At 41.0% G+C, this 18,991-nt stretch overlaps 1 protein-coding gene across 5 annotated transcripts in view; it reads right to left on the bottom strand.

The window, feature by feature from the left end:
• Positions 1 to 18,991, bottom strand: part of b3gat1a (beta-1,3-glucuronyltransferase 1 (glucuronosyltransferase P) a) — an 88,769-nt gene that overhangs the window by 51,159 nt on the left and 18,619 nt on the right. For all 5 annotated transcript variants that reach the window (XM_026192960.2, XM_026192959.2, XM_026192958.2 and 2 more), the window contains exon 2: positions 5,352 to 5,566. The gene's annotated coding sequence lies outside the window, so the exon portion shown is untranslated. The remainder of the gene's footprint in view (positions 1 to 5,351; positions 5,567 to 18,991) is intronic.

The raw sequence follows: 18,991 nt of genomic DNA, 5'->3' as shown, positions 1-18,991 counted from the left end.
GATTGGATTGAGATCTGGGGTTATTTGGGGGCCAAATCAACACCTCAAACTCATTGTTGTGTTTGTCAAACCATTCCTGAATAATTTTTGCTTTATGGCAGAGTGCATTATCCTGCTGAAAGAGGCCTCAGGCATCACAGAATACTGGATGGCAGGACCCAAGCTTTTCCAACAGAACGTTGTCCAAAGCATCACACTGCCTCTATCGGCTTGCCTTCTTCCCACAGTGCATCCTAATGATCTGACCCAGCCACCACGACTTGGCTCTTGTCATCAAACTCACTCAAATCCTTACGCTTGCCCATTTTCCCTGCTTCTAACATCAACCTTGATTAGAAATGAAACACAGACAAAAAAGAAAAATGTCAAATAATCTTTTTACAGACTTAATTCAGTTTTGTGTAATGCTATTTCACCCCTGCTTGTGTTTCACAGACTATTGGAGTCCATCTTTATGAATTAATGTTTACTTTCAGAGTTGACTGAGTCGCTGATTGAGTCATTTATTCATCGTATAAAAGCAAAATGTGCATCGCAGTTATTTACTGTTGTCATTATTTGGGGTTTCTGTTTAGTTACTTCCTGATTTAATTTGAAATCACTCACTTGAGTTTCAGTAGTTTTACTTCTAATCTTGGTTTTTTTTCCCTGCTTTTTTTAAACACCACCTGCCAGTAGTTATGAATCACTCTCTCCAGATTGTCTTGTCATTCTTCACAGCCAAGCTTTCCTGTCGCTTTCAGAGCTATATTTTCCATGTTTTCTTTTGTTTCTGATTTGCATTTGTTTATGGATCATTGTTCAGAGTCAGACTCTGCCTGAGTGCCTGTGTGACCTCAAGATAGTCGATTACAGATTTCGATTTTGGATTTTATCTCTGCCGCCCATGTCCAGCATTCGGATCATCTGCCCAGTGAATCTGTTACAATAGTTAATGGTGCGGTCATAAAATGTCTTGTCTTGAGCTGAAAACCACAGCAGTGTTGTGACAGGGACAGTATCAAAATCCCACGTTTGAAAAAAGATGGGAACTTCTTAGTTGCCTGAGTAATGTTTCTTTCTTTAAATACTAGTAGACTGCCATGTCTGAAAATATAATGATTGGCTGTTGCTTTGATGACATATTGCCTGAAAAGCGTGCTTTATGTTGTAGCTATTGTTATAAACCACTGGTGTGTGTATTTTTTTTATTACTAACCAGGCAAAGGAGAAGGATCTTCTGTATATTCAATATGCCCCCGGTGGCATGAGCTTCTCCAGGCTTACTGTCTCAACTCTCTTCTTTCTCTGCCAAACTCTATCATGAACACACACATGCACATAATTTCATCTTCCTTCCCTTCTTCTTACTCTCCTGTCCTCCTCCAACTCCACCTCATCTCCCAACCCTATCTCTCACAGGCAATTTCTCCCTGCCTCTTATTTATTAACTCTCTCCTCTTCTCCACCCCGTCTCTAGCCTCACTTCTTTCCCCTCCTTTCTTTCATTTATCTCTCTTATGCTCTTTCTTCTTCTGTCTTTTTCTGACTGTCTTTTTCTTGTGGGTGGATGAGGAGCTGGGGGTGGGGGGTTGCACTGGGGTGTTTCTGTGTGGCCGTCTGCAGATCTGGAAAGGACATCCTCTCAGTTTAATTCAAGTCAACCCCGGCCTCCTGGTGCTCCGAGACGCAACGCAGCATGTGTGGCAGCTCTACAGAGACAGCCAGAAGGAAGAGACAAGTCTCATCTGCATATATGCATGTGTGTGTTTATGTGTGCGTGTTTGCCTGCTTAAGCTCATGTCAGTGTGTGAGAAGGAGGAGTGTGTTTGAGCCAAGCATCTTTCAGCAGTTCCCTGCAGATGGAAAGAGTTAATTTCACCCTGGCAGCAATCATGGCTGTCCATAAATCTATGATGAGAAGCTGCTATGTTGATTAGTCGGCGCTAATTAAAGGGGTTTGGAGTGCTATCTAAATTATTACCCAACATAAGCTATTTGCTCTAAGCTTGGTGGAGAGACTGTAAATAAAGCTATGATCATGAAGTGTTATAGTGTTGTGCCACTTTTTTTTTTTACATGTTAGAGGAGGCAGTTTGCCTTTAAGGACACCGACAGTGGCAATATTCTTTAAAAAGTCCAAGAAAGTTAACTACTGTCATTTAAACATGTAGTGCATAGTGCAAGGTTGTTGTGTTGAATATTGTAAGGCCTTGCTCTTAGAGTCTGTTAAATGCTTTTTGATGGTCAGTCTCGGCACAGACCGTGCGGATATGTAAGTGCACTTACAGACCTCTGCAGTTACATCATTACAGCTGATGCATGGACCTGTATGTGCATTTGACACAGCTCCTTGTTTGTTGTTTGGCTTTTTGGTCTGTTACCCTGAAGTCAGTCATTTTCTTTTCAGCCAAAACATTTACATTTAAGACAGAAGAATATCATTTGGCTTTATACTCAAGAGCAGGCACATTTGGCATTTATCTGCATCCATGATCTCCATGTACTCGCACAGATATCCGCTAATTAATGGTTGTGGACAGTGTGCAGAGGAGATCCTGTGTGGATTCTGTGGCTAAATGCTGAAATCAGTGTGGTTACACAACCCTGTTGCTGAATAAATGCAATGATTTTATAATATAATGCAGTCTTTTTATGTGTTAAATCGTGTTGGAGAAATCCTGAGAGGTTTTCACTCATGTGGTATTACCACTTAGTAGACCCAGTTGTGATATGCAGGGCGATTCACTGCAAATTGGTGCAGATGAAAACAGAGGGGACTACACACATTTACGGAGCGTATTAGGCCACGTTTATGATTTTTTTCACTAGCCTAATCTCTTCCAGATAAGGTGAGCACAACTTTTTCCCCTTTAGTCACAAAAAAGGAGCAGCAAGATCTTGTCCTCTCTTTCTAATTCAGAAAAAAGTTCCCAGACAGGCCTTGGAGCATCCACAAATGCAAACAGGAGATGCCTAATCATGGTGAGCTGCAGGGTCAAGTCAAGGTATCGTGCAGCTTATGACTCAAATAAGTTTCACAAATTTATTTATAAAGGTTTCTGAGGGGAACGTCATGAGAATCCAGTCAATAATTGTTGAGGAATTTCCGATTATGAAAAGTGAAGAGTTCACAAAAGTCAGCAGTGATCTAAACTAAGAATGTCTTTGCAGAAGTTTGTGGCAGACCATCCAGCACTAATCTGTTGTTGTCACCTTCCCGAAGGAGGTTATGTTTTGTGTGACTGTAATCACCATAGCTTTGAATGAATACTGATAAAACTTTGTAGGGGTGTAGAGTAGGGTCATGTTAACAATCCATTAAAATTTGGCTTACATCATCCAAGGTACACCTTAAAGTACATTAAAAAAAGGATAAAGGAAGCCAAATGACCGTACAGAAAAAACAAATACTACAGTACATCAGTGAAAGTAAATAACACCTAGAGCGTGAACAGCCTTGATGGTTTGTGCTCTCGATGTGCTTCTTGCAAAAAATTAACAAAACATATGTCAAACTTGTGTCTTTGCCAAATCAAAAGTAATGGTAGGCCTGTTAACCTTGACTGTCCAAACAAAAACCTAGTAGCACACTAAGAAAATAGCTGCTTGTAGTAAAAGGACATCTAAGAGCTGTATTTATAGTCTACCTTTTCACAAAAGCATGAATTTCTATTAAACCACTTTTTTCAACGAATTTTTGTTTCTACTGGATTTCTCTTTATAAATTAAACCCTTTATCTAAATATCAGGCAAGTTTAATTAGTTGGTGTTTTGATCTTAGTTAATGGTCCATAAGTTATCTAAGACCTATACTGTATACTGCAAAGCGGTAGCAGTGGGTTGCATATATGCAGTAGTATGGCGATGTAGTAACTTGCGATATTTTATTTCAAGCTAACATGAAAATAATCACAAAAAGTGTTTAAAGAGACATTTTGAACACATTTACATGTAAATATTAGCCACCTAGCCATAGCCATAGAGCAGGGGTGTTGAACTCCAGGCCTCAAGGCCCGGTGTCCTGCAGGTTTTAGATCTCACCCTGGGCCAACACACCTGAATCAAATGATTAGTTCATTAGCAGGCCTCTGGAGAACTTCAAGACATGTTGAGGAGGTCATTTAGCCATTTAAATCAGCTGGTTGGATCAAGGACACATCTAAAACCTGCAGGACACCGGCCCTCGAGGCCTGGAGTTCGACACCTGTGCCATAGAGGGACTGGAATGTACTTCATGCCTTCCTTGTTCACTACCGACTTCTTGGCTTCAAACATATTGTCTCCCCCTGCTGGTACTACAACTTTGTGTCCATTTCACGCTTTAGAGAGGCAAAGTGTGAAATGGACTTGGTTGACCTGCGTTTGCATTACATGCACATCCGTGATATCCTAGTGCTAACATGTTTTATTTTGCTCATGTTTTATAACAGTAAAAAGCTTAGAGCCATCATATCTATATTTATATCTATATTTTCTTTGAGAGCTGTAAGGAGGAGAAATCTGAGTCTGCGAGTGATTTAACATTGAAATCTTTTCCAGTTGTTGTTCTCCCCTCACTGTCTAATCATTTCCAGCTTTTACACCTTCAGATTATTGCCTCGGCTTTGTCATCAGCAGCCCTGGGTCTTTGAGCTCTTGCACCTTGCCTTCCCCATCTTACTCCCCTACCCAGCCTTCTCCCGCTGCTGTTCTCTACATATATATCAACCTCTAATAATATCAGAGGCCAGGGGGATCATAGACAGAGGAGGTAAGTGGATCTGCCAGATCATTTTGCCCCTGTCGTCTACCTAATTCCTCTGCTGGATTTTCTGGGAAATGTAACTTCTATTGGACAGGAAACAAGACATAAAGAAGAAAGACAGCCGTGATAGAGTGAGGCTGAGAGTAAGAAAGATTTAACCACATCCTTTGAGTGTTAAATTTAGCTCTCCTGTAGAAAAATAGATAAATAAGATAAGATAAGATAGAACTTTATTAATAAAAGAAAAATAGATAAATAAGATAAGATAAGATAGAACTTTATTAATAAAAGAACTTTATTAAAACTTAGAACTTTATTAAATAAAGCTGCTGTGTAAGTAACAGGAAAAAAGAGAACAAAGCAAGATTGCCAGGTTCAGCCCAGCTGTTTCTAAGAGATACACACAGATAAAATCTATTGTGATATTGGAAAAACACTTCTAGCTACATTTGCATTGCACCTAACAAGAAAGTCAATATCTTACATATCTCATATTGTTCATTATGTTTATGAACTCAATTTCTTTTTGTTTTGCTATGAAAAAGATATGAAATAGGTAGCATCACATGATCAGTTGTGCGAAAATGTGTTCACCCGAGCACCACGAGAACAATGCGATACTCACAAGCAGTGCTGTCCCCTTCCACTGCAGGTACAGGCGCCTCCTAGAGCGTATTCCCTTCTTCCTTGCTCTTTGTCTCAGGCCTGCCGTTAATTGGCGTCCTTCGGGGAGCAGAGATATGTTTGTGTGTGGGTGTAGCTGGTCAAGCTGAGTGGAAGCCGTGACACGGGGGTGACATCCGAACTCCTGCAACAGTTTCACTTCCTCTGGGCTGGCCCCTGGGGAAACAAGAGCACGAGAGATGTGAGTAAGAATGGTCCTCCTCTTGCTAATACAATGAGGGGCATTGAGGGAAGGAACGAGCAGGATGGTTGCTGGGCGGAGGAGCTGCCACACTACGAGAGCCACGCGGTCATTCTCGGTGGCCGTGTGACAGATTTTCTGTTTGCATCTGGACAGCTGTCAGGAAAGATAATCATTGTGTGTGTGTGTCTGTTCCCAGCTTAAGCTGCATGCTGCTTGACAGACAAGAAATAGTTTTTTGACTCATGGGGTGTGTCTCATGGAGTGCAATCTGCTAGTCTGTGTTTTGGTCAAGCTGTAAGTCAGGCACCTGCATGGCCTCCAAGAAAAATTATTATTTTATTTGTTTTGCTCCCTGGGGAAAAAAATGAATCACAAAAAAGCACTTTAACAACTTGTTCAACCCATCCGCTATTAATAGCTGCATTCCTCTTATGCGTGGCCTCTGGGGAGCATCATTTCAAAATGTCCATTTGGAAGAAATGAAAGAAACACACCAGCTGCACTTCTCACTCACTCTACCACAATTCCTCTACATGCCTCCTCCCCTCCTCCTCCTCTACCACTCTCCATTATTGATGAGACTTCCTCTGGCGTCCTCATCTGCCACTGTGTTGGTTGTACTCGCCTGTGGGCAGCCGCTGCGGATGTACAAGGGGAACAGCTGATGCCACACGAGGCAAAATAAGACAAGGGTCGGACACGTTAACAGCCTATTGACAGGGTGCAATCCAGAGGGCATGCTATGCTGCAGGCTTGTTACTGGCTTAATTTAAATTCAACAGGGGCTGTTTATAAGGGGAGCAAGCAATTATCTCAAAAACACGGGAAATGCCCCTTCTGTTGGACTCATCCCGAGCACAAGAATGTGAAGCACGCTCGGCAGCATAAAATGGGAACAACTAAAAATGAAGCCATTGGAAATGAATATGAAGCTACTGTAATTGAGGTGGAAGAATCAGCTAGTACAAAGACAGGCTGAAAGACGTCAGAGATGAATATCCCCCACATTGAGGACGACCTGCACATTACACTACTTCAGTATTTCTGTATAATACCTCCTTGTCACGTTTTCTTAGATTTATAGTGTTTATATTATTTATTAATGCAAATTCATTCTGTTTTTTTTATATCACTGTTGTACGTGTATATTTTTTTATCTCACAGTATGAGGACCTTTTACTCTGACTTTGTTGTTTATTTATTGTAGAATATACTATTTTTATTTTTTCCACATTCTAACTATCCATCTATCGGCAAAGCAAAAAGAACCCTATGGTAAATTCATATGTATTCTCCTGGTACCTACAACATCACTCACAAACACGCGCCCTCTGTCTCCATCACACAATGTTGTATTGTGCTTTGACATGACAGAGATGAAAGACTGCAAACCTGCACCTCTTGCACAACAGGGAACAATATATTATTGTGCTACCAATGCTACTTTATTTTCATTGAGTTGGTTGTGAAGTGTCACGGTTATTCCCAGAGCCACAGCAATATCGGACTTCTAAAAAAATGTTTTAGAGATATATGATTAAAATAGCATGGGAAATTAAAAAACACACACACCAAAAAAATAATAATGTGATGTGAACAGACAGCTGTCAGGGCCAGTGAAACTGGAAAACTAAAGGAAAAATATTTTTAAGTATTCAAAGGGACCTTGTTACCCAGTAGGCACAAACAGCAATAATGTTCAGGTTATGCAGTTGGGTGACCAAAGGAAGAATCTCAAGCTGTGCTGTAGGTCATCAGGGGTTCAAGATAAAACCCAGCACTAAACCAAAATAGGTAGCTATGGTTACAACAGTACACCGCTGATAGGAGCTGTGGTACATCACAAATAATGGCATTGATGCTGACGTTAGAGTGCTTTAGATGTTTGCCGGAGATTGTTGCATTTTATTATTTACCCACCAACATCTCTACATTTCCACATGCGGAATTGTTGAGCTACATCTGTGATTGGCTGGCAGCACTGTTTACCACGCCTCCACTGACCAAGACAATGGCTTCTTGAAACACAACTCAGCATCTACATGGCAGCATAATGTCTTTGTGCTCATCACAGCTAGAAGCAGTCCTGCATCGACTCTTCGAACAGTTAAAAAATAAAAAGGGAAACAGTGATAAAGGGCTACTGCCATTCTTAAGTAAAGCATCTAACTACAACTAAGTCTTAAAACAACAGAGTGATGCATTTGATGTGGTATTAAAATGTCCAAAGTACTTGAAAACTCATTCAAGCACCAACTCCATACTCCAGCAGCTGGCTCTAACACCATTCAACCACTGTTCTATCATGTTCTGCTCCATGACCAGACAGCAAACACTTAAAAACACACCCTCTCTCTCTGTCTCACACACACACACACACACATTGAGGGAGACACACTTTTCAGACAATCTCACCACTGCGCAGAGGGCCGCGGTGGCTCTAATACGAAATGACCACTGTGACCACGTCAATCTGTGCATCTGACAGTGACGGATGAAGAGCCAAAAACCTGAAAATGTAAGATTGGATTCTGGGAGCAAGGAGAGGAATCAGAGACAGGCTAGCGTTGGTATTGATTGACTTCAAACATACTAATGTAGCCCATCAGAACACAGGTGGGGGTGCACTTGCTTTCACACATGCTATTTTTTGCACGCACGATCATTAAGGAGCGATAATTCATAACCCAGAAGTTGTCTTACACGAACAAAGCCTGACTTGCAGACAAAGAAGCAATTAACGTAAAAACAAAAGTGCACCTGCAGATATTCCTCCCTTGATTGTGTTTGAGATTCGTGTTTCTGTATGTACACTCACTGCTGCACCATTTTCTAAGCCCGGAGTCCGAAAGAGAAGCTTTAACAGCCCTGCAGGTTCTATTCTTCCCAGTTCAGTCTAAACCTGAAAGACTCACCGGGAGCCATGTGAGTACCATATCATGTAGCACACACACATACATGCACACTTAAAGTATATAGACCCCCAACAATATATTGTATCCACATAGATTTACTTGCCCAAGGCTAAAAAGGCAATCAGTACGCTATGGGAAAACAGAAGTGGATGCTTATTTTCAGCAAGATTCACTATGGAAACTGTTTTATATCTCTGCGTCAACAGAGGGTGGGGCCTTTGCTGGACTCCACTGCAGAAACTCTACCAACTAATCCAACAATCACCCTTGTTCATCACTAGTACACATTTTTTGATAGAAATACTGGATTCTAAAGACATCAATAATGATGAAAAAACAAAAAAGCTAAATAAAAACAACATTAGGTCCTCTAATGAATTTTTGATGGCATGTCAGGTCATACCTGAGATAATGACTGAGCTGTTGGCTCTTAAAAAAAAAATTCTTGACGACGTCTGTCATTTAAGAGGAAGCTGCCAGGTTTATCATGAAAGAGAATTGATTGTGCCTCTATGATTAATTCAGACGTGTCAGTTAGTGAGTAAATGCTTCTTTATTCTCGTGTACGTAGTCAATATTAATAATGCACACGCGGGTCTAAGTTTAACATCCGTCTTGGCAAAGTCTAACATGGACGGTTTCACCAGCTGTGCACGCCTGTCACCACGTCCCTTCTTCCTCTCCCTTCCTCTTCTTTCCACTTCAAGCTCGCTATTCTATCCTTTCCCTCCTCTTTCTGTCCCTGTCTCTGAAAGGCGCCGTATGGCTCTGACACCCAGTCTGATAGAAAGATGTGGCCCATCAGCAGTAATTGGAGGAGCTGCGGTGGTTGGGTTTCTCTAGGAGGTGGCGGCGGCGTGATCGATCCTATGGATGGCAGAGGTGGGAAGGCATGTTGACAGAGCTGCGTCCCCCACAGCTCCTGACAGCTCAATGAAGGCCGAGCCGCAGAGCACAGGATGTCCTTTTACAAGAACAATCGTCAAGTGTGCAGGTCGCCCCCGAGCCCTCAGAACTCGCAATCATCCAGTTAAATCATAATTACCCATTTAGCCGATTATCAACCGGGTAGATGCACGCTGAATTTAATGTAAGCCTTTCATTATACACACATTAAAGAAAAAAAGAAAAGGGAAATGCCACAGGCCCAATAGCAAAGATGTGATGTAATTATCTTGGAGGTGATTTATTTGCCGATTTTACAGCAATAATCTCCCGACACCCTCCGTGCATTCTGCGAGGTATACAGTTTAATTGCACGCTGTGTGCACTGACACAATGAAATAGCACGAGTTGTGAATGATGGATGTAGCAGAGGCTTCACTCAAGTGAGATAATTTGCATGCTTGTGACAGTACACAGGCTGGTATCAACATAACCCTGTGTGTGTGTGTGTGTTTTTATTTTTTCTTCTCATCACAGCTTTGGAGAGCAGTCTTTGTTTGTTCTCCTGTTTATGGTTTTCTCAAGACCAAAACTGTACTGTGCTGAGCTCAGCCTGACCATCAGTTGCCATGGCAACACAAGGCAGCTGGGACTGATGGCGCGTTAGAAAAGCTTGGCACAGGTTAAATCAAAAGAACTATTTATTTGCCTCGCGCTGTTGTCTTACCCTTATCGCGGTCAGACTTTGTGCTTCGTGCTGTGTTAAGAGAAGACTGGTGACTCTGTGTGGAACCTGCTGGCCAGTACACCTACTGGAACACCAAAAGAACAGTGACTGAGCTTTAAAGGAATCTCTTGTTCAAAAGCTAATATGCACATCCACAAGAAGGAATTCTCTCAATCTTCCTCCTTTATAAAAACTATTTAATATATTCCTCTTTTATCAAAATTATTATTACTATATTCAAATTTATCCTTCAAAATACATGCATTTGAAAGGCTTGATTCCAATAGACTATGCAACAGATGCTCCGCAGCTAAAACATAAAAAGTATTTTAAAAAAGTAAAAATACAGAGTATAATGAAACACAGCCATGCAATTCCTTGACTAACCACTTGAGGCTAATTTCACAACCACAACATGATTAGAGGTCGTTACAGATGGTGCTTTGGTCTCTACCCAATTAAAATTGCTATATCTGGTGTTTTTGTTTTGTTTTGTTTTGTTTGTTTCTTTTTCATAGCTTGTCTTTGTTAAGGCTTGAAGGGCATAAACACGAGGAGACGAGCAGAGCTGTCAATGGAATTTCAATCCACAAGTGTTCTCAGCTTCAAGGTGAGCACTTTAAGTGCCTATTAATAGGAGTGAAGAAAGCAACTGATCACTCCATATGTGAACAGGGGCTTCAAATGTAGGGTCTTGTTATGGCTGCTTTGAGACTGGCAGCTTGGTGCGGACACAGGTAATTCCTGTGACTTGTATTTGCTAAATCAAGTAGCTGATTTGCACCTCTCAATCATGTTTGCCATGTTTGAGCCTTTTTTATGAATTATCTGACATATTAGCATTGCTTCCTGTTTGGCTAACTGCACTGGCACATCCAAGACATCTGTGCTCTGGTTTTGATGTTCAAAATTCAAGTATTTTATATGTCTAGGGATCAGGTTCCAGTGTCAGCTCAGAACACAGATAGAGCAACTGTACCGTATAACAAAGCTTTCCAACTTTAGTGAAAACTCTGTCCTTTTGTCCACATCTGGCCAGTTTGTGGTGGGAAAACTGCTGACATTTAGGCTTCATATCAATTTTTGTCCATCTTTTATATACAGTCTATCTAGTTTTGTAAATAGTAATAAAGTATACACCCAAGAAATGACATATAATTCCTGTAGCAGCTGTTTCTTGGAAAGTATCAGGCCTCACTGCAGCCGTCTGACCACTAATGTTATAACTGCATCCATTCATAACTCCTCCATTTCCTGGCTTAGAGCCAGAGGTGTTAAATCTGCCCAGATATATGGCTGCAACAAAAGCAGGCAACACTGAACTTTCAGTGCTGAAGTCAATGACAACTTTGTCAGGGCCTTTGCCAGGATATGAGATAAATTCGGTAGTGAGGTCCCAAAACACTTAACCTGCCTTTAGAAAATGTAAAATCGTTTCTTAAATCAGACTCTTCATATTCTGGAATCAGCTCATACATTTATTAAACAGGAAGAAAACAAAATCACCAAAGTTTTTTTTTAATTTCTTGCCTAAATGTTCTCTTGACACTATGTTCCCACTGACCCCAAACCCACCACCACCCACAGAGGACTTCAGAGTCAGAGGGCAGTAGAAGGTTAAGGATTTATAGGCAATCCCCTGGTAATATTACACCTTGCTTCCCCTCTGCCACACACACACACACGCACGCACACACACACACACAAACACACACAACACTATCACATACACCATTTCTGGAATACACTGATCCCTGTGAAGAGTGTCCAGCCAGAGGCAGAGCCGTGAAGCTGTGCAGGAATAACCAGCAGGCTTAAGGTGCTGCCAGGTGTAACAGCCACAATCTCACTTGGCCTCTGTGGTATAAATAGATAAAAGCCTCTGTTCAAAAGCAGCACTGACCTTAATATAATGTTTCAAATACTGATGAGAGCTATTTCAGTGACAGTAAATAAATAAATATGTTTTGTTTGACCCCAGTCTCAAATCTGCTGTGTACTTCATCCCTTTAGACTTTTACCCTTGGAGGGAATTATATGCCATGTGCTCACATGTGCAGTATCGTTACAGTAAATAGCACATTCACTCCCAAAAGTGAAGCCGGCTCTATCTTTCTCTAGATGGCTTTCATCTGCACATTTGTCACTCAACCTTCTGGGTCATTTCCAACTTCTGTGAGGGTTCAAGAAACAGTCAAGGAGTGATTCAGTTTCCCTCTTGTGTAACTGTATTGCGTGTCCCCGCAGCCTTGCCTATCATTTGCTTGCGTGCATTGCACTGACAAAAAGGTGAGATTGTAAATGGTCATTGGAAAACTTTGAAGGCGATGACATGCTCCATGGCTTTAAGTTTAGTCACTCTCCCGTGCTGAATGTTTATGAGCTCTCTTATCATAGCTGTAGCAGTCACTTCAGAAAGCCAAAAAGCCTGACGTCTGAAATATTCATCACTCTCTTTCCTTTAGTTTGTTCCTTCACAGTATCATACTCCATGTGACTACTGTGAAGGAAAAAACACCTCTGCTCTCTTCAGCGCTTCAGAGAGCATTGTTACAGTTTTTAAGTTAATGATACGCTGCAAAAGGAGACAGTCTTGATTGTAGCATGTATGCTCGCACTTCAGAGTAAGTTACTGTGCTTGTATATTTAATATTCAGATAACTTGCCCCATATCCACAAAAGCTCTGGAACATGCTAACAGCTTTGGTGGTATCTCAGTGGTTTGAGCCAAATGTTAAGATGTTGCATCACAGTGATGCTTGTCATAAAAACCAATCAAATACCCTATGCACACTTATCTTACAAACTGAAAATGAAACCAAATATCCTTAGTAAATCTTTTGATACATAACAGGTATGTTATGTACATGTCATACATATTTTATGTTGAGTTAATATGTGGGCAGCAACTTGTGGGGGCTAAAAAAGTGCAAATAAACCTGCAATTTTAAAGCTGCTTTAGTTTGGCTCTGAAAGTGGGTCAATTCCGATAAAGTTACATGTTAATATGCTAGACTGTTGAGCAGAAATGAACAGGTTTACTATATGACAAATATACAGGGATGATCTTTAGCTTAATAATCAGGGCTTAGAGTTATACATGATGGACATGTGCACTTATGGGACAATTATTTTGCTGAACAGTGATGTTGCCACCATTTATACCAGTACTCACTGCAGTATTGTCTTGAATAACAGGTGTCAGTACTCAGGCAAAACATCCATAAGAGAAGCAGAAGAAATCAAAATGGGAAGTAAAGAAATTGCAGTTGTTTTTTCAAGAAAGTTTCATCTTTTCAAACTGTTGCATCATCTCCCTCTGTATAATATCATGGCAGTGAAACCCAGCAAGCTCATACACTGTTGCTTTCAGCTGTGTCACTTGACTGATTGAGAGGTGCACGACAGAAACCGCATAGTGAACGCGTGGCTTGCGGCGGTGGATGTGACGTCACTTTCTGTGTTCAACGCAATTTGCGAGGGCGATGACGGCGGGTGGAATGGGCCTAAAACAGTGACAGCTGGCTGGCAGCACAGGAAGCTGTAGCTACTAGCAGTTTGCTAGGCTTAACCTCAGCTAATATGAGCCACTGAACTGGACTTCTCGACTGTGCATGTGGTGTTGGTGACTTGTAGCGCTTTTATTTGGCTCGAGAAAAATAAGAGATGACAAAAATAAGCCAAAATCCCCTGTAGAAAATGGAAGCCCATAAATGAATGACTGATTGGTTCAGCTTTAATCTGTATATCTGTGATCTGACTTTTGAGAAAACATTTGCATGCTAACCAACTTGATCCAAAGAATGAATCATCATAAAATTACACAATGCAATCTGTTTTTCCCTGACACGAGAAGGAGCTACAGAAAAAACTGGCTCAGAAAAGTGCTTATTCCCTCAGACAAGAGTTTTCATCATTTAATTGTTGGCTTACCACACAGTAGAGGTAAAATAGCAAGAGCTGACGTAATCTGCTGGAGGTGACATCTGTTATTCTAACTGGTGAGAATGACAGTGAAGATGCTACTGAATGCCTTCATGCAGTTTTGTTTGTTTCCATCGTTGCTGGATTTCAGAATCAGAGTGTAACAAAAGCACACTCACATTTTAATTTGCATGTCAAAATTTCTTCCCAATAATGGTCCCAGATGAAAAGGCAGGGCAGAGTGATTCTGCTTCGGCCTGTGAATTCTTCTGCAGCAGCGCTGACCTCTGATGATGTATCAGGTTACCTACATATTTCACTCCACAACTGCACTCACAGTCTGAAGTCAAATGTGGCCACTGGTGCAGTCAGGCAAACACCAGGAAAATCCCTCTTACATGCTCTAACTATTGAATCCTGCCCAAGCTGCAATTATATTCTCCCTCAGGAACTCTCGTTGACACCTTAAAAAGGTAATATACCTTCTGCAGTAGAACACAATCACATGGCTCATACTCTTTTGTCTGCATAATTGCAAGGGCTTGGGGAAATTGAAGAGCTTCGGTACACATTGAACTGGAAGCTTAAGTAAGAGGGCATGCATTAAGGAGAACACGAACACTCTGGCTGGATCGGTACTGCTACATAATATTAACCAGAGAGACTGCCCCCCATAATAAAAACGTGGTTAAAAGTTCCTTCACTGCATCATCTGACAAACAGTGGGAGCTGAGCAGCATCACAAACTCATTAATGGGCAGGTTCAAGCATTTTAGAACAATTTATAACCATCCATCTTATTAATTCGGGTCAAGCTTTGAGTCAGAAGGGGGAGGAGGCACTTCTGGCTAGAGAAGATTTTCACTGCACGAATCTCTACTGACAGGTCAGATCAGAACACAGGAATGACGAGGCATCCACCCCGTCTGCCGTCAGCAGGACTGACAGAGCGCTGTCTGCTACACTCCTCTCTCTCAGGCAGCACTTCACATTTGATCAGGGAATTTTGACCTCTGCATTCCTATAACACAATGCTTCCCGTTCAGTCACAACAACGTGAAGACTTTGAATGGGTTGCATTGTTGTATTTTGTCATGTTTCTCAGGTCTTTGTCTGAATTTCTACGAACATTATTGCTAAGGATTGTCTTATTGCATTGGAGTCACACTGGGTTAAATATGTACACTTGGGTTTTAAGGGGTATTTATTATTTTCTTCTTTTTTTTGGGTTGTATGGAAGCCCCAAACGCAATTTCATTGTTCTTGACAATGACAATAAATAAATACTAAATACTAAATACTTCGCTGGTGACTGCAGAGGGTGTCGTGAGTTGACACTGCTCTGAGCTACAGTGACATTTCATCTCGATTTGATACGGCGATGTGGCCACTTGGCGAAGGATGCATTTTCAATCCATTGACCGGGGAGCAGAGCAAACATCATGCTCTGCAGAAAGGATGTGGCTGAATCTATAGTGATAGATTGGGAGTCACGGTAGTTCATTTATCCGAGAGCTGATTCGACAGGACTGCGAAAGGCTCCTGTGCCTGTTTCACCCCCAAAACTTTTTAAAATGCAGAGTCCAGCACATTTTATGCTCCCCTCAGGCTCTGTTTATGGAAAGTCTTTCAAAGACATCTGTGGCAAACATCAGTCAGTCGCATTGTGTTATTTCAAAACAAACCAACTCTCTATAATCTTTGAACAAGTAATAAAAAAACCCACAACCTATTGTAATTGCAGATTCCTGTGAATTAATTTGATTCACTCTCATCATGCGCTGGACTGTGTGCTATTAGAGACAAGCTCAGACAGATCAAACCTATCAAACAGCCCATCATTTGGTCCTGAAAACACCTTCCCTCTGCCAGGTTCCTGAGGACCCTACATGGGAGAATGGCTCTGTATTAGTTTCTCTGTTCTTTTCACTTAATTGCTGTCACGCTGTCAGCTTGGTTGACGCGAAGACACTGAGACCATCTCGCTTGCAATATGGGATTTCTCGCCATTAAGAAGTTCTTCTTCTAATTGCAAGTGTCCTAACAAAGAGTTGGATATGCTGACACGGCAGATCACGCTGCAGACACTGGAGGAATTGTGGTGTAATTGCTGACTGACTTTTCTTAAGAGCTTGTTTGATGTAATTCAGAGGTAAAGAATCTGTTTACAAACTGTAGATGTTAGCAAAGATAAAAAACTCTCATCTGCATATTTCACTGTGCGGATTAATGGTGGGAGAGATGCCCGTTCTGATAATCTCACAGAATCCAATTACCTTTCTGCTAAGCGCCTTACCTTCAGTGTGTGAGAGGATTGCTGCATATTACACACAATATGTGCACATATAGTACATACAGATCTATAGGTTTGCTTTATTCATGCAAATATATGCAGTTATGTCTTCAGTGGTTGTGGGAATTATCTCTATTTGGAAACCAACCTGTCATACTGAGATGGCAGGTTCACCGCGGCTCCCTGTAGATGCTCAACCATGTGTAACGCTTGCTTAAGGCAAAAAAGAAGAAGAGGAAGAAAAAAAAGGGGCTTCATGAAATGATTGGTAGGATGAACTGCAGCAATGTGTGTAAGAGACTTAGAATTCCTTACTACCGAAAAGCTGGGCTCAGTGGGAGTGACTGACATTGAAGTTGGGGGCGTGGAGGTCTCAAGCTTAATCTATTATCTGACCTCAGAGGGGAAAACTGGTGTATTTTTTTTGACAATTTTGTGCCTGCTCCACATAATAGAAACCCATATGAGCAGGTAAGGAAAGCCCATCTCCTAATACGATGTATTTGTTTTTCCGAAGCATCCTTCTGCTTCACAATTTGCTTGCTGCAGCCGTAAGGGAGACATTGTTAGTTTTGATTTTTAAACCCGTGTCTGTAAAATGTCTTCAGACCGAGTGCGAGTGAAATGTAGAGACAAAACAAAAGCATCGAGGAGGTACTGCAAAGACGACAGCAGTCAAAATGAGAAGGTCTGCAGGAAGTTAAGGCGAATAAACCAAGATGACAATTTTCTTTGAGAGAAAGGAAACAGTGGGATCAGAAAGATTTCTTTAGCTATATTTTTCAGTTAAGTTCAATCAAAGTGAAAAGTGGTCGTAGAATAGTTTTGTTTCCAAAACAGCCCTTTAAAATATGAATGCTGTATGTTATAAAGCGTTAGGCTGATTCCAGGCTGAGTCATAATCACTGCTGCTTTAACATCAGTTAAAAGTTAAGAAGTTTTACCTAATAGGCAGATATATACGTTGCATAGTGCAATGCAGTTTCTTGAGAATCTCTTTTAAACAAGAGACAGCCAAGCAATAAATTCAATTATACTGAACAAATTTCGAAAATCCAATAAATTTCCATATCAAGCTGCTTTGAGCACTAAGCACAAAGTGCAATTAAACAGCTCTGTCTCTGTAAACAAAGCTAAACTTGCGTGCGCAGCAATATATCCACTGTGATTATTTACCACCCTGAGCACTCAGAAAAAAAATCAATAACATATGCAAACATCAAACCAAACACAGTTTGCAACTCAGCCTTCATAAAACAAATGCAGAGGCCGAAAAAAAATCCTCTAAAGTACACCGAGACACTTCACAGAGCCACTGATGATAAGAATTATCCGGGGAAGTTTAAGGGTTTTATGGATTCCTTTGCATTTGGGGGCATGGGCGGTTTAAGCTGCAAAATGAAAGTCAGAGTCAAAGTCAGTTCATAATTAAGCTAATACAAAGTGTGTGCATGTGTGTGTAAGCCCATGATTGCCTTGGTCCTTGTGTGTGTGAAGGAGTGAGCGGGAGAGATAGCTCATGCACATCTCCGCTGTCTTGACATTTAAATGGACGCTGCTCAGCACAGGCTTTGAGAAACCAGAGAAAATAGCCAGTTTTAGCCCTCATATTTGAATTTAAACCCGCATCAATCAGAAGCTTTAATACTGACACTGAATAAAATGACCAAGTAATGTGAATGGGTCACCCATAGTGCCAGAGTAACTGGGAATTAGACTATAAGCCAGCCGCTCTGAAGCGTTTTAGCCTCTTTTTTTTTGACTCTTAACTCATTGTGTGACTGAGTCTCAGCAATTCACCCGCTGTAAGCCTTCAGGTAACTGGGAAAAGAACTGCAAAATACTAGTATTAAAGTAACTGTTTCACAAGCCTGGCTTGTGTAGCTATGCTACTGCATGGCTGCAACATGATCCTATAGAACAGACTAACAAGTGACAAAGTCTCCCTACAAATGGGTATCATAAGTGCAGGTTGGTTAGCTAATTAGCTAACTAACAGTGTTGATAAATTATGTAAAATTTAAATTGACCTGTTATTAGGTTTTACTATTTCAACTCTGTCAGCTCTTGATTCTATGTCTTCATAGGCTCAGGTAATCAAGCTACTTTATTTATAAATGTGCTTGGTAAGACAGTGTAGACAGATGATGGACATACCTACTGTGACATCATCCATTGGTCTTGTTTAAAAAAGGGTCAGGGCAGAAATACATTTTTTATAGACTTCTATAAGATCTGAAGTCTTTTTTTTTGTTTTGTTTTTTTAGCTCCGCCTATTACCGTCTTCTGAACTTCAGGTAGAATTATGTTTAAGGTTTTTCCCCAACATCAATACAAGTTGTATTGATATTTAAAATGTAAAGCTAATTACTGATGCTAATGTTAATTTAAAGCTAACCATGTTGGATATTTTTGCTATTTGCAAACTTGTTATTGTTGTGTTTGTTGTGCAAAGACTGGTTAGTCACACCGAATAATGACAGCAGCTGTCTAAACTTTACATTATAGAAGTCAGTCTTTATGGTCTCACCACCCATGTCGATGTGCTAGACAGCCCTCTGCAGAGTGGAGCACTTAGGGAGTGCTGTTGTTACAAAGAGTGTATCACCTCGACTGCTGCTGCTATCTAATTTCTGGATAGTCCCACATTTAT

Source organism: Astatotilapia calliptera, chromosome 14 (genome assembly GCF_964374335.1).
Source record: "Astatotilapia calliptera chromosome 14, fAstCal68.1, whole genome shotgun sequence".
NCBI classification, from domain to species: Eukaryota; Metazoa; Chordata; class Actinopteri; order Cichliformes; family Cichlidae; genus Astatotilapia; species Astatotilapia calliptera.
The sequence above is the reverse complement of the archived record's forward strand: the minus strand, read 5'-3'. Positions and strand labels throughout refer to the sequence as shown.